Source organism: Lissotriton vulgaris, chromosome 10 (genome assembly GCF_964263255.1).
Source record: "Lissotriton vulgaris chromosome 10, aLisVul1.2, whole genome shotgun sequence".
NCBI lineage: Eukaryota > Metazoa > Chordata > Amphibia > Caudata > Salamandridae > Lissotriton > Lissotriton vulgaris.
In genome coordinates, this window is record NC_141698.1 from 697,144,934 (window position 1) to 697,161,209 (window position 16,276).

Genomic DNA, 16,276 nt, shown 5'->3' on the forward strand with positions numbered 1-16,276 from the left:
TACAGCTTATGATGTGAGGGAAGTTTGCCAGTTGATAGAAGTCTGTTTTGGTCTTTGCAAGTTCCGCAGGTGTGTCAGGGAAAGCAATTTAATGATTCATTCTCTGCATCATGGCCTCAAGAAACTTCCTAAAGAAACGGGACAGGCAGCTCTGGGACACACCACCTACTGCAGCAATCACACTCTGGTAACTCCCAGAGGCAAGCAGGTGTAGGCTACAGAGCACCTGCACATGGGGTGGGATGGCGTGCGCCCTTGGCGTTGCGTGCTCCAGAAGTGGGTGAAGGTCCCTGATCAAGTCCAGGATGGTTTGGGGGTGTAGCCTGTACCTTTGCAGTATCTCTGGCTCAGTCAGTTGGAAGAACGTTATCCTCTGCCTGTACACTAGCTCCTCCCTTCTCCATACCCTCTCTCCTGCTGCCTGTAGCCGTAGGCGTCTCGCTATGACATGGAATGCCGCCATTCCGGTAGAAATGTTGCATTTTGGGACCTTATTTTATAGCCAGCACCTGGTTACCAACTGCTTTCAATCCAAGGTATTTACCGATTTTCATGAAATTCGGTATTTTTTGAGTTTCCTACATCTCGATAGTCATTTTTTACCATTTATTATACACCGATTCGGAAATTAAGAATTCGGTAAATAAGGATTCGGTAAACTCCGAATCGGTAAATACCGACCTGTATTTACCGATTTGGTAATATTTTGACTCCTACGTCTCATTTTCCAAATACCGGTCGGTAACGGTCGAAATTATCGAATATCAGACGTTACTGACTGGTATTTGGCTACCTACATCTGGCCCTATATCTCAATGGTTGCAAATTTATATTTCTAACCCAGGCCTGAGAACTCTACAGCTGTTTGATAAAGACAGAGTATGGTATGTACTTACTTGGTATTGAACGTACAGAGATTGCATGGGTTTTTTCACTGCTTGTTGAGATTCCTGTTATTTATTAGGGTAACCTGTGAAGAAGAGGGTTGGGGTTGTGGAAAGCAGTCTGTACATTCCCGTTTTCATTGACGCTTGTTACAATTATATATGTTAGACCAATAAAAAGAATACAACAAAAAAAGTTTTTCTGTTTTATGCAGCATTTAATATATACGATTTTATAATGCTACCTCTAGGACCAAAACCTGATTCTTCTTGGGTCCTTGTGAGAAGACCATTCTATGCTTTTTGTCCTGATTGGACATCTTTGACAGTGACACATGTTAATCCCTCTTTATTCAGCTGTGCACCTTTATATTAGATGTCAGTACATCCCAAGACTGTTTTCCACTAGAAATTTTACCTTTACTTTCTAGCCTGTTGATAATGTGATTGCTATCATCAGATTCAAAATGCTCTATGCGATTTCATCTAGTCTGTGTTAGGATCAGGGTAATTTATTTGTGCAAGTATGGAGGGGGGAAATCACTGTTTTCCTGATAGAGGAAAGCAACTTCAGAAATGCCATTCAAACTCTTGCAACTGTTTGGCTGGAGTGAGCTACTTAGTTGCTTCTTAAACTCCACACAACCTCCACTCTAAAGGGAATCAATTCAATTCAATTCAAGGAATCTTTATTCGAATTTTTCAATTCATAAAAGTACATATCATAATGCATATCCCATAAAATACTGTTATCCATAACATACAGTTTAAAAAAGTACAGGTTAAATTACAGTTTAAACATTTTCCATCATTTTACGTGCTCCAACAGCAATTTTTAAAAAGGTACCAGTACGACAAATTATTTCTTCATTATCTAAATTTAGCAATGCCTGATAGGATTGTTCCAAAGTAATAGGTCTGTATTTTTAAAAAAACGGAATTAATAACCATTTAGTGTATTTCACGTAAAATTTACAGCAACAAAGAAAGTGCAAATCGTTTTGTATACTTTGTCCATCACAAGGGCACAGCGGCGGTTTTCCTTCAAGGGCGGCGGGGCTCCGCCCTCCCTATCGACTCGGCCGACATACTAGAGCAGCCAGGGATGTAAAATGCTAAGTAACAGCAATGTTACTTACCAGGCATTTTAAATCCCGAGCCGCACTGCAGTGCTGATCAAAGCCCCGGCCCGGGCCGTGACATCCTGCTGCCTGCCTGCCTGCCTGCCATCAGTTTAGGACGCACTCGAGCGAGCGTCACTGCAGCAGCAGGCAGGTCAGGCAGGAAATGGAGGCAGCGTGTGGGGTGATTTGTGACACATGCGCTTTGCGCATGTGTCACAATTTAATGCTAAAGCCAAGCCTCACTGCCGGAGTGTAAACACCGGGCGCATTAGGTGCCAGCCCGGGAATATAAAGAATGGCCCTTTTGGGGCCCGCCCAGAAATGACGCAAGGCAGCATCATAAATTTACAGCAGCCTCGGGCAGGTACAGTGTAAGCCCGAGGCTGCATTGAAGGCTGGGGAATGATGACGAGTACACCCTCACCCCACCCTTTGATTAGTCGTCACTGGAGGGGGTGGGGTCATGCATAACTGACCCCAGCCATCTCAAAAACGACTCATTTGGGAAAGGTCATTTTTAAAAATAAAATAATCTTTACACTGAATGATTATTGTATATAAACTTTTAACTTTATTTAAAAAAAAAAGAAAACGCTGTAAGCATTTTATGTATGTCACAGAGTCATGAGACTTAACTCATGAGCCTGTGACGTGGTGTCACATGCTGCACAGAGAAGAGCTTTCACTTTCATCCTGAAAGTGAAAGCTTTACTGTTTCAGCTCTCTCTGAACCAGTAGCTGCTGGAAAACAAAAGGAGAAGAAGCACAGCCAGCCAGCAACTAGCATCAACCGGCTGACTGACCAAGACAGAAGCTGCCTGATAACTAGGGTAAGTGTGAAGTATTAATTATTGTTCATTTAAATTATTTTTGCAATATTTCCATTATTTAAATATACTACTTTGTAATTATTTTAACATATAGCACACTCTAGTCTAGTATCATGACTCATGAGTGCATTTAAATAAACTTGCAAGGGTTAATGTGTGTCATGCAGTGCACTCCATGCAAAATTCTATGTAATATGCAGATGACAGATTTTTATTTTATGAAACTAGATAAGTGGGTTACTGCTTTTAATACAGAGCTCATTTGGTTATGTGCAGTGACAGTGCATACATTTTAATCCTTCCCATATAGCACAGTGAGCTATAAACAGCATGCAACACTTCAACCTTGTAACCCTCACTTACTTTTGTAACACAACCTGTACATTGATTTACACTCTTCATTTATTGTCAATATATGTGTACATGTGATCTAAAGCGCTTTGACACCCTACATATGGATGAGTAGCACTATAAAAAGAAATAAAAACAAAATAGTGGTATTTAAATTAAAAAAAATTGCAAATACAAATTCAAAAGCAAGCGTCTTATGATGTGATAAGCTTTAAGCCTTTCTTTCTGCTCCATTGCTTCAAATCAATTACTATTTAAAGCAAGACTACTCACCCGTAGGGTCTCAAGGCGCTGTGTGTGGGGTGTTGAGGCAGGGGATCTACGATTGATTTGACGAGCCAAGTCTTGAGGTCCTTCCTTAATTGCGGACGTGATGGTGATTGCCTGAGGTGTAGAGGCAGGACGTTCAAGAAGTTTAGACAAGGATCTTTCTCCAGCACTAGTCTACAGATGTGTGATGGTGGCCTGCGCCAGTTGGGCGGAGTGGAGATGTCAAGGGAGAGTGTAGAAGTGGAAGTGGTGGTTGAGCTATGTATGTCTGGCGATGTGGAGGGGTTTGTAGGCGTGCGTGAGGCGCTTGAGCTAAGGTAATTCTTTTGTTAAAAGATAGCAAGTGAAGGTCTCTCAGGGAATATATGACATTATATCGCATGCCAATACAAAGAATGCCATTAGAACGTGGTTGTAACAACACAAGTGCTGTTACAACGCATTACCATTGCAAAGCACACTATTACCATGCATATACCTTTACCACGCATGCCATTACAAGGCAAAGACATGCGTGGTAAAGGCATATACTTGGTAAAAGTGGTTAAGGTAAGTAATTGTGTGTCTCTGTTTGTGTGTGTGTGTGTATGTGTATATATATACACATACACACACACACACAAACAGAGACACACAATTACTTACCTTAACCACTTTTACCAAGTATATGCCTTTACCACGCATGTCTTTGCCTTGTAATGGCATGCGTGGTAAAGGTATATGCATGGTAATAGTGTTGCATATACCTTTACCACGCATGCCATTACAAGGCAAAGACATGCGTGGTAAAGGCATATACTTGGTAAAAGTGGTTAAGGTAAGTAATTGTGTGTCTCTGTTTGTGTGTGTGTGTGTATGTGTATATATATACACATACACACACACACACAAACAGAGACACACAATTACTTACCTTAACCACTTTTACCAAGTATATGCCTTTACCACGCATGTCTTTGCCTTGTAATGGCATGCGTGGTAAAGGTATATGCATGGTAATAGTGTGCTTTGCAATGGTAATGCGTTGTAACAGCACTTGTGTTGTTACAACCACGTTATAATGGCATTCTTTGTGTTGGCATGCGATATAATGTCATATATTCCCTGAGAGACCTTCACTTGCTATCTTTTAACAAAAGAATATATATATATATATATATATATATATATATATATATATATATATAATACCCCCAGGCAACCCCAAAATGACCCTTTGTACCAGTGCCAATAGCCCTACCCCCTTAAAATTCTAAAATTACCCTTACCACCCTAATACCCATACCCCCTAAACCTTGAAATTACCCTTACCACCCCAAAATCCAAACCAACCCTAAACCCTAAAATCACCCTTACAACCCCAAACCCTAAACTTTAAATTACCCTTGGCACCACAAAACCCAAATTTGTCCGAGCCCTAAAATTTCCCTGGGCACCCTAAAATCCAAACCCACCCTGAATCCTAAAATTAACCTTGGCACCCCAAAACATATACCCGACCTGAACCCTAAAATTAATCTTGGCAACCCAAACCTATACCCCTACACCCCAAACCCACCCTAAACCCTATACTTACCTTATACTTACATGTAAAACACATATGCTTTTACCATACTGTCACCTTTCGGTTACAAGAATGGAAGGAGCCAAGACTAGAGGGCGACTGTTTATCTATTTTTATTGCGGTTTACAGACCGGTGAACACAAAAAGAAAGTCTTAGGTCAGACACGTTATTAAATGTCCGTTGGCAGGATTGTGGTCCTCGGGGCACTTCCTGGGTCAGGGTCCGGGATACTCCAGCACATGGAAGGAAAAGAAAAGAACGTGGCTTTTAGGGCATTATATGATTTCTATAGTCTCTTGGAATAGGGAGGGAGTGAGGGAATAAGCAAGAACCACCACCACATTCAGTGAGTCGAACACGGTTAAACGAGGTGCCCCGGTGCTACTACGGCCTCCTAACCGGTCCCTCCCTTCTTAAAGTGCAATAAAGGACCCAAACGAGCACGCACCTGGGAAAGCCACGCGTCCTCCTTCGCGTGGCTGGGCGAAACGTGGTGTCGTTGGCCTCCTGGCTTTACAGCTGCCTCCGTCCGCTCCTCCTCGGTTACCGGTCCGGCACCTTCTCTGCTCCTGGTGTCGTCTCTTCCCAAGGACTCCGTCTCCACAGTGCTTTCCGCCTTCCTGGTCGCGTGGTTCTCCTGGCGTCTCACTTCTTCCTCCCACGACAGAGACACGGCGTCTTCCGGGTCTCTCCTCATATGGTGAGAGGCCTCTCCTGATAGGTCCGAAAAGTCAGGTGGTCCAGATGCGAGGCCTCCGTCACGAACACAAAGGCTATCCTTAAAGGGCCCGTAGTAATCCGCCTGTTGAGGAGACGGACAATCGGTTAGCCCTGCCGGGGCCGAGCATTGGACCCCCTGACAAATACCTCCCCTAGACTTTTCCCGTTCGGGGGAAAGTGGATAGCGGGACAAGTAGTCAGCATTCGTTTGAGCAGTACCCTGACGGTGACACACCTCAAAATCATAGGGCTGTAAGGACAGAAACCAACGGAGGATGCGCTCATTGCGTCCTTTATTCCGTTGGAGCCACTGCAAAGGGGCATGGTCAGAGTACAGCGTAAAACGTCGACCATCCAGATAATAATGAAGCTTCTCAATGCTCCACTTCACGGCAAGGCACTCCTTTTCTATCGTGGGATAAGCCGTCTCCCTGGGAAAGAGTTTCCTGCTCAAGTACAGAATAGGTCGTTCCCTCCCATCCTGATCTAACTGAGACAGAACAGCCCCCAGTCCCACCCCGGAAGCATCCGTCTGTAGATAGAAAGGTTTGTCAAAGTCAGGTGTGACCAGGACTGGGGACGAGGAGAGAACATCCTTTAGCGCCTGAAAAGCAGTTTGAGCTTGGGAAGAGGGTTGCTTGAACGGAACAGAAGAGGCAGTTTTCTTTAACATATCCGTCAAAGGGGCTGAAAGCGTGGCAAAGTGTGGTATAAACCATTGGTAGTAACCAACCAAACCAAGAAAGGCTCGGAGATCTCGCCTATTTTTAGGAAACTCCTGTCGTTGAATAGCCTTCACTTTTTCTTGTTGGGGAAACAACTGGCCGTTACCCAACATGTACCCGAGGTACTTCACTTGGGAAAAAGCAAAGCGTGACTTCTTTGCATTGATGTGTAGTCCTGCCTTTTCCAAAGCCTCAAGGGTTTGACTCAAGCGTTGTAAATGGGTCTGCCAATCTGGAATATGGATGACAATATCGTCTATGTAAGCTGCCGAAAAGTGTCTATATGGGGCTAACACTGTATCCATAAGACGTTGGAAGGTAGCAGGAGCCCCATGAAGTCCAAAGGGCAAGACAGTGAAATGAAAGAGACCATCAGGTGTGGTGAACGCTGTCTTTTCCTGATCTTTTGGAGAAAGAGGCACCTGCTAATAACCTTTGGTGAGGTCAATGGTTGTTATGTATTGAGCCTCACCAAGGCGTTCTATCAGCTCATCGACCCTTGGTAAAGGATATCCGTCTTGTTTTGACACCTTATTCACTGCTCTGAAGTCAATGCAAAATCTCTTACTTCCGTCAGGCTTTGGCACTAATACCACTGGAGAAGACCAATTGCTTTTAGAGGGTACTATGATCCCTGCTTCTAACATTTTCTGTACCTCCTCTTTTATCACTGTCCTTCGTGCTTCTGGGACCCGATAGGGTTTCTGTTTTACAATCACCCCCGGAGCTGTCGGAATATGGTGTTCAGCCAAGGTGGTTCGACCTGGCTGATCCGAAAAAATGGCCTGATGTGTCAGCATCAGCTCCTTCAAATCATTTTTCTTAAGGTCTGTAAGGTCGGAGTTCACAACAGCATGCTCGATGGTATGAGCAGGCGGTGTCGCTAACGACACTGAAACATGAGGTTTAGGAGGGGAACCCAACCACTTCTTCAATATGTTAATGTGGTAAATCTGGGTTCGGGAAGGAGACAGTTTCAACGCATATGTGGTCCTACCTATTTTCCTTACGACCTGGAAAGGTCCTTGCCACTCCTTCCGAAGTTTGTGCGTAGAGGTAGGAAGAAGGACCAAAGCCCAATCACCTATGTCTAACTCTCTCCACTTCTTGCCTTTATCATAAAAGGTCTTTTGTTTGTCTTGTGCTTTCTCTAGGGTTTCATAGGACAGTGTCCGTAGCTTGTGTACCCGGGATTTCAGCTGCTGGGAGTAGTCTAACAATTCTTCAGCATCTTTTGAGCCTGTCTTTTCCCAACTATCCCTGGTTATTTCTAACAACGTACGGGGTTTCCTTCCAAACAGTAACTCGAAGGGGGAAGTTCCTAAACTGCTTTGGAACTGGCTTCTTAACACATAAAGAGCCAACGGTAGCAGTTGGTCCCACTGTTTACCGTCTCCTGTCAATAGTTTCTTTAGAGTGGTTTTTATTAACCCGTTGTAACGTTCAACCAGACCATCGGTTTGTGGATGATACACCGAGGTACGTAGATGTTTCACATTGGATGATACACCGAGGTACGTAGATGTTTCACATTGAGGAGAGTACACACTTGTTTCATGAGACGAGACACGAACGGTGTCCCTTGGTCGGTTATAAGATCTTTGGGGAATCCCATCCGTGCAAACAATTCGACCAGTTTTTGGGAAATGGCGCTAGTGGTAGCTGCTCGTAATGGGAACGCCTCGGGATAACGAGTCGCATAGTCAACTATTACCATGACGTATTGGTATCCTCTGTGTGACTTCGGTAAAGGGCCTATGATGTCTACCCCTATCCTTTCAAAAGGCTTCCCTATGATTGGAAGAGGGACAAGAGGGACCTTAGGTGGTATGTACGGGTTCCTCTTCTGACAAATCTGGCATTCCTGACAGTATTTCTTCACTTGCGCATACACCCCGGGCCAATAGAAATGCTCAATGATGGAATTGGTGGTCTTCTCGGCACCAGAATGACCTGCTAAAAGATGTGCATGAGCATAAAACATTACTTGCTCACGGAACAGGGTGGGTACTATTAGCTGGGGAGTGGCCTGCCTCTGTCCTACTCTATACAGAAGCCCGTTTTGCTCAATAAAACAATGATAAGTAGGTGTGTTCTGGTCGTTATTGTCCTGTGCGTTTTTGCCAAGCAGATGCCAATGAAGCATCGTTTAACTGAGCAGCCCTAAAGTTGGTATCGGTGGACCAAGGTTCTTCAGCTAACAGGCCCTCCCTGACCCCACTCCTACCTTGTTTCTCTAAAACATCTGTCATCAGGGTAGAAAACCACTTATTGTCTGTACCTATAATAAGTGACTCAGGTAGATTAGGAAGGACTCCTACTTCACACTGTACTTGGGTTCCCTTTTCTGTTGTTATCATGACCCTGGCTAGGGAATACGTACGCACGTCCCCGTGTACACATTTTATCCTTACATTACGGTCCAAGAGCAAGGAGGAACTGTTCAGGGCGTTTTTCTGTATCACAGAATGGCGACACCCAGAGTCCAACAGGGCACAGGTTTTCTTACCGTCTACCAGGACACTTACATAAAAGGCTGGACCTGTCTCTTGTGCATACAAGAATGCACGTGGAGCATACCCCACCTCCATGGGCTCTTCCTCTTTCTCTTTCTTTTTACGGCAGTACTTTGCGATATGTCCCCACTCGCCGCATTCATAACATTGAGGACTTGTAAAGACTGGCGGTTCTGGCTTCAAAGGTCTAGGTTTCATAGGAGGAGGTTCGTTTTGAGGTTTGTATGGTTTTTTATCAGGTTTCATGGGGTTTTTGTTAACAACAGGTTTTTCGGTATCTCGAAAGACAGGCCTGGTTTGGGCTCTTGCATAGGAATTAGCCATTTCAATGGCGTGCTCTAGGGTCAACCCTGCGTGCTGTCGAAGCCACCGTTGGGTGCCATAGGGCAATGCTTCAAGAAATTGTTCCAAGTAAATCTTGTTCATCACATTATAGATATTCCCCTCTTGTGGTTTCAACCACCTGTCTGCTGCATCTTTCAGCTTATAGAAAAGAGTCTTGGGAGCATCGGTTGGAGTTCCTCTCTCTTGTCGAAACTCTAAACGATGAGTCTCATCATCGACTCCCAGTCTATCTAGAATTATTTGTTTCACATGTCCATAGGCTGCAGTACCATCCTTATTGGCCAACTGATAAGCTGCTTGTGCTTCTCCTGTAAGGAGAGGAGCTAGATAAAAGGGCCATCTCTCTCCCGGCCAGGCACTAGCGTGGGCTGCCCTTTCAAAATTTAGAAAGAAGGAAACAGGGTCGTCTCCGGGAACATATTTTTGGAGCGGCACGACTGCCCCAGGTGGGTGTGCGGCTCGACTTTGTCCCAGAACAGCCAACAGCTGAGTTTGTCCCTCTGAGAGTTTAGTAAGGTGATCAGCCTGTGTCTGTATGGACGCAGTGAACGTAGCTCTATCACTGTCCGCTTGTTCATTAGACCGGTTAATTGCCCACTCTAGCTTGGACTGACCTTCGCTTAATTGATTTAATAAGGTCTCCATCTCGTTTAATTCAGATGGATTGACTCCTGGCTGGCTCGCCACTTGTCACCTTTCGGTTACAAGAATGGAAGGAGCCAAGACTAGAGGGCGACTGTTTATCTATTTTTATTGCGGTTTACAGACCGGTGAACACAAAAAGAAAGTCTTAGGTCAGACACGTTATTAAATGTCCGTTGGCAGGATTGTGGTCCTCGGGGCACTTCCTGGGTCAGGGTCCGGGATACTCCAGCACATGGAAGGAAAAGAAAAGAACGTGGCTTTTAGGGCATTATATGATTTCTATAGTCTCTTGGAATAGGGAGGGAGTGAGGGAATAAGCAAGAACCACCACCACATTCAGTGAGTCGAACACGGTTAAACGAGGTGCCCCGGTGCTACTACGGCCTCCTAACCGGTCCCTTCCTTCTTAAAGTGCAATAAAGAACCCAAACGAGCACGCACCTGGGAAAGCCACGCGTCCTCCTTCGCGTGGCTGGGCGAAACGCGGTGTCGATGGCCTCCTGGCTTTACAGCTGCCTCCGTCCGCTCCTCCTCGGTTACCGGTCCGGCACCTTCTCTGCTCCTGGTGTCGTCTCTTCCCAAGGACTCCGTCTCCACAGTGCTTTCCGCCTTCCTGGTCGCATGGTTCTCCTGGCGTCTCACTTCTTCCTCCCACGACGGAGACACGGCGTCTTCCGGGTCTCTCCTCATATGGTGAGAGGCCTCTCCTGATAGGTCCGAAAAGTCAGGTGGTCCAGATGCGAGGCCTCCGTCACGAACACAAAGGCTATCCTTAAAGGGCCCGTAGTAATCCGCCTGTTGAGGAGACGGACAATCGGTTAGCCCTGCCGGGGCTGAGCATGGGACCCCCTGACACATACTTGCCTATACAAAGAAATTCACGTAAAGGCATGTGTGGTAAAGGTATATACATTATAATGCTTTGCATTGTAATGCTAAGCATTGTAATAGCATTGCGATGTAATGGTACTTGCGTTGTGTTGTCATGTCATGCGTTGTAATGGCATGCGTTGTATTGGATTCGTTGTAATGGATATTTCCCTTCTCAGGTGGCCGGTGATGTGGCTGCGGCGTGGGATGTTCAGGATGAGTTTGGCGGAGGTGTTCTTGATGTTCTGCAGTTTCTTTTGGAGTTTCTGGGTGGTGCTGGATAGAGTGCTGACAAGCTCATGGGTGACAGTTTTCCTGTACTCACTGGGGCACACTGGAAGATTTCATGAAGTAGATGGAGCATGTGGAAATAGGAGGAATAAACAACGTTGATTTGGTGGTTTATTGAGAGAGAGAAGTCCAGGAGGTTGCCACGGTTTCGCATAAAGTCAGTGGGCGTGTGGGGGGAGGGTTCCAAGTGCCGCAGACCCCCTCTGCCTGGGCCACCAAGATTCATCCAAGGCAGAGGGGGTGGCAACACTTGGGGGTGGATCCCAGGTTGAGGACTTAGGTCTTGTTTGAGTTAGTTAAGCTTGAGGCAGCTGTCCTTCATCCTGGTGGTGACTGCATTTATCCTGTTGTGGAAGTTGCTCTTGGCAGCTGTGGGTCCTTCTGTGAGGTAGAGAATCAGCTGGATGTTATTGGCGTAGGAGACAACGTTGAGTCTGTGGTTCTTGACGATGGCTGCAAATAGGGCCTGAAGAGCTTGGGGCTCAGGGAGGAGCCTTGAGACCCTTTGCAGCTGATCTCTGTGGGTTTTCAGTTGAATGGTGGAAGTCTTACTCTCTGTGTTCGGTCAGTGAGGAAGGAGCAGATCCATCCAGGGCTTTGTTCCGGATGCTGGCATTGTGGAATCTTGTGCAGAGGGTGTGGTGGGAAACAGTGTTGAAGTGTTGAAGGCGGCTGAGAGGTCCAGCAGGAAGAGGGAAGCTGTTTATTTGCTTTTAGGTTTGAGGCTCCAGATATCTCCTTGGAACAGAAGGAGGCCTGAAGGCCCTTTAACTTCGGCCTTTGTTATGGGCCCAGGTGAAGTCTGATAAGCTGCTGACCCCTCCACTTGCACATTGCAGCTCGGAATGATAGCAGGCGCTGCTGAATGTGTCAGTTACAAATGGGGTTTTTGTTTGGCTAAGGTATACACCTAAGCCAAGCAGTACCCACCACCACTCAGGTTAATTCAGATGCAAGATTACCTGTGCTCCTTGTCTGGTAGCTTGGCGCAGAGGAGGCTTATCAAAGAGGTATTTCTGCAACGCATAGTAAAGTAACACAGGGAAAGACAAAGCAAAACACTCCACACTAGTTCTAGAAAAATAGACCATCTTTATGTAATTAAAACCAGGCCTAAAGGACAACAATCTAATAGTCTATCAAGAGTTATGCCAGTACTAGTAACGTTAATAGCTCATCACAGTGCTCAGGAACCTTTAAGGGAGTTACAGTAATCCTCAAATGAGCCCACCGGCCTCCTCTGCCTCGAAAAGGTTTTCAATGCAATGGGGGTTGAAGTTAGCCTGCTCAGGCCTTCGGGACAGTACCTGGGACTTGGAGTCACTGCTCTCGTTGTCGGGGGTGTCGCACACGGGGTCCATGTGGTAGGAAGAGGAGTTGGGCTCTGGCATGGCCGCTGGAGCACAGGCAGGTCTGTGGCCCCATACTGCTGTGTTGATGGGCCTCACACATGGAGCTCGTGTTGGTAAGAGGTACAGAGGCAGGCAGGACTGGTGTTCAGCCACAGTAGGTGCAGTCTTGTGAATCTTCAACCCAAAGAGCCTGGAGAGAGCGAGCTCAGATCGTTGTGTTGCTAGGCAACCAGAATGCGCTCACGCCACTCGGTGCTCCCGGCGCTGACTGAGGGTAAAGATCTACACCGCTGCGGTATCTTCAGAAACAGCAGTGTCGAGTACGACTAGTAGCAAAAGGTGACCGAGCGCCAACACAGCAGGCGCTAGACTATGTGAGCGTGCCTGGTGACCCAATAACATACAAATAGCCCTGATTCTTCCATAACAGGAGGAAAGCTAACAAGTTCTTGGGAACTTGTAGGATATAGAGACCCAGTTGTCCCTCATTGCAGAGGTAGCAGGGAGCAGGCCAACATAGCTGAGCAGAGTGCATAGGCAGTACAGCAAAGCAAGTGACAAAGGGGCAGTCCTTCCTAGCAGCGTTGTACCTCATAGTTGCAGAGTCTCCTCCAGACCCCAAAGTGAACTAATTTGGGGATGTCACAGCGAGGTCCAGTACTAATACCAAAATGTGTCTTTGAAGTGGGGGAGACAATAAAAGACGGCTGTCTTTGATCCTCAAAAGGCCCCTGCCCTTTCTTCTCTGGCTCCAGGCACACTACAGGCGGTTATATAGCTATTTGTGTTGGAAAAGGCATAGCCCTATTCAGGTGGAGGTGTCAGCCCCTCCCTCCTTCTATGTTTAATGAAGTCTTAGTGCGGTGCTATAATTTGACTTCATAATGTCAAAGCTTTCAAATGTTAAAAAGATACACTTTTTGAAATTTTGAAGAGCGTTCACTTTCACATTTGTAGTCCTGTCAAGTACCACTCATTAGTGGTCAGACTAGTGCTGGTGTCCGCATCACCACACTAGAATGCTTTATTCATTCAAGCTATAGCACACCTGGGCCCTAACTACCTTGCATGCTTTCTGAGTAGCTGCATTTAGGCAGCAAGCACGCTGGCAGTAAGTGCATCGTGGTCGTGAAAAGCATGCAGTCTGTCCCACTTATTTCCTTGGCAAAATCACATTTCGGCACTGCCTGGAAGAAATAATCACCAATCTCTTGCCAAACTGCCTGCTTTCCCACAGTGTAAAACACTTTCTTCAGTTAGCGCAAGTTATAAACCAAAAAAATTCCTGACCCGGCTGGCAGAGAGTGCTCCACGTAGAACCATGGGGTCGTCCTATGCCAACTGTTGTTTTCCAGAAAGGCGATGGACTATAGGCTATTTAGAGGTGGCAGTGGCCTTGGTGTTGAAAGTTTTCAACCTAGGGGTCTGGTTGCTGGAAATGATCACTGGCTTATCTGTCCTCTAGCCCCCTGAATGTAGCCGGTGTAAAACCTTAACTCACCATCCCTCCTCTAGTCACATGAGGTGTTCCCATACCTCTGCTCACTACTTCAACAGGATTCTAGAGTTTCGAGCCAGCGGCACAGGTGCTCACTGCAATGCACACATACTCAAACATACACACACATTCGTTCACATAGATTCATGTTTAAACATGGGCATGCACTTCTTTGCAGAAATATTCAACTCTACACAAAATTTCACACATCACCATGCTTGCAGAGACCCAGGAGCTCACTTGCACTCATGCACATTCCATTAAAAACACCTGAATGTATTATTTTTATTTGTTTTGTGTAAAACATTATTGTACAGGAAGCACATTGGCTTGAAACATTACATGAATGCAATGTAATTGCTGGTAATAATTATTGTTTTAATTCTTTTAGCACATGAAAAATTGGAGTTAAAACTGATCGTGATATAATCACATTCAAGATCAGTACTGAGAGATATCGAAAGAGGACAAGTGGTAGTTCTGACTCTGCTGTAACAGGACATTGACCAAAACTCAGCTTCGTGGTCCTTAATCTCAGGCCACAAGGTAGGACATGGTTCTCTATTTACGGCAAAGGTCCACATTCAGCTGTATATGGATGCCAACTGTGTGGTCTTTAGGTGTGGAGGACTGTCTGTTGGCTTATCCTAGCAGAACAGTTCAGAGAATATGAGCTTGTAGCGAGTTGAAAGTTCAAGGGAATCATTTTTTGTTTTTCATCATGAACTATGAAAATTCCCAAAATGTTGATTTTGAAATCTTTTATATTTTTATACACTTTCATTTATTTAACTGTGGCCTGATAATCCCTTACTATCCCTTAATGCTTTTCACCCTTAAAGCCTTTAAACCCCAAACTGCCCATATATTTTATCCTTTCTTCCTGCTTAAAAAAGTACTACTCTAATTCATTTTAGCCCTCTACTACCACTTAGTGCTACCCTAAAATGTCCTAACTATCCCTTAAAGCTAACTAATACTTGAATTATTAAAATGCATTGCTAGTCTCCGGCCCCTTTACCCCACCTCATTTTAAATGCTCCTGTCTACTTTAGGAGGATGCCTCTTACCCCTGATCCCAGTACACTCATCTTTGCTCTATAATGCATGGCATTTTACCATGTTTTAGGCCACTGTTTATTTTCATTCTAGTTTTTTCAGTCGACAATATTTTTTACAGCAATGTTTTTCAGCCTATTTTTTTGCACACAATATTTTTACTGCACACAGAGTATGTACAGTGAGTTTGATATATAAAATCGATCTAATGTGTTGTGACTTTGTGACTGTTGTCCATTTAGTAATAGGATCACTGATAGGACTAGCACTGTCTATAGGCTGTAATTTTAGTCTGTCTTGTGTGTAAAATAGGTCATTTCATCAATGTGTAGAATATCAAAATGGTCTAACTGCAATGTTAAACTCTTAATTGAAAAAATATGCATTTATTTTGCCGTGTTTGGTACAGATGAGTACTGGATATATCAGAGATCTGCCTAGAACCCTTTTAAAGGGTATTGCTCAATTAGTCTCTCATTCTTTTGAAGACATTTTTTAATATGTTTTGTATTATTTGCCATCTAAAGTCAAGTCAAAATTTATAAGTACACCCTTTAAATTCTAGGCAGATCACTGAATTGACATGCTCAAGCTTTTCAATCCCCACTGGTGTTGTGCATGCTATGGCACCTAGCCTCGAACCTCACACCATATTTTAATTATTAACAGGATCCCAGGAGAAATTCTGCAAAAATTTACAAGGCTATACCGCTTGGGGAACAGCTGTACGTGCTGCTGCAGTTGCATTCCTGTCAGACTGAAGATGGATGTGGATGAATAATTGCTGTTACTTGTGTGTGCATGACAATTTAAATTAGTGTTTATTTAGTATTTTGCGTAATATCGTTTTTGTGTCTTCAACCAAGGGAATTTTAAAAAACAGGCTAGGTTTTCTATTTACAATCTGATATATTGCTGGACACAATGAACACAGTTGACAGTTTACTCATAAACCCATTTTTGGGTTTGACATATGCAGATAAACTGCAAGTGAAAACATTAGGAGCTGATAAACCTCAAATTAAAATTGAGCAGTCTACAAAAGATAGGGGAAAGGGGTACACACGTCGCTTTACCAGTACATGGTATGATAGGATTGAATGGCTTACTGGTAGCGCTTCTAAAAATGCTTTATTCTGTTTCCCATGCTTACTCTTTGGAGGTGAAGTTACCTGGATAAAAACAGGAGTTACTGACCTAAAGCATCTGGCTGAAAAAATAAAAAAACATG

At 44.7% G+C, this 16,276-nt stretch overlaps 1 long non-coding RNA gene across 1 annotated transcript; it reads left to right on the forward strand.

The window, feature by feature from the left end:
* Positions 1-2,768: 2,768 nt before the first annotated feature.
* LOC147688686 (uncharacterized) lies at positions 2,769-16,153 on the forward strand. Its single transcript, XR_015300542.1, has 3 exons — positions 2,769-2,838; positions 14,378-14,532; positions 15,715-16,153. It is a non-coding gene; the product is annotated as an uncharacterized LOC147688686 (long non-coding RNA).
* Positions 16,154-16,276: the final 123 nt, after the last annotated feature.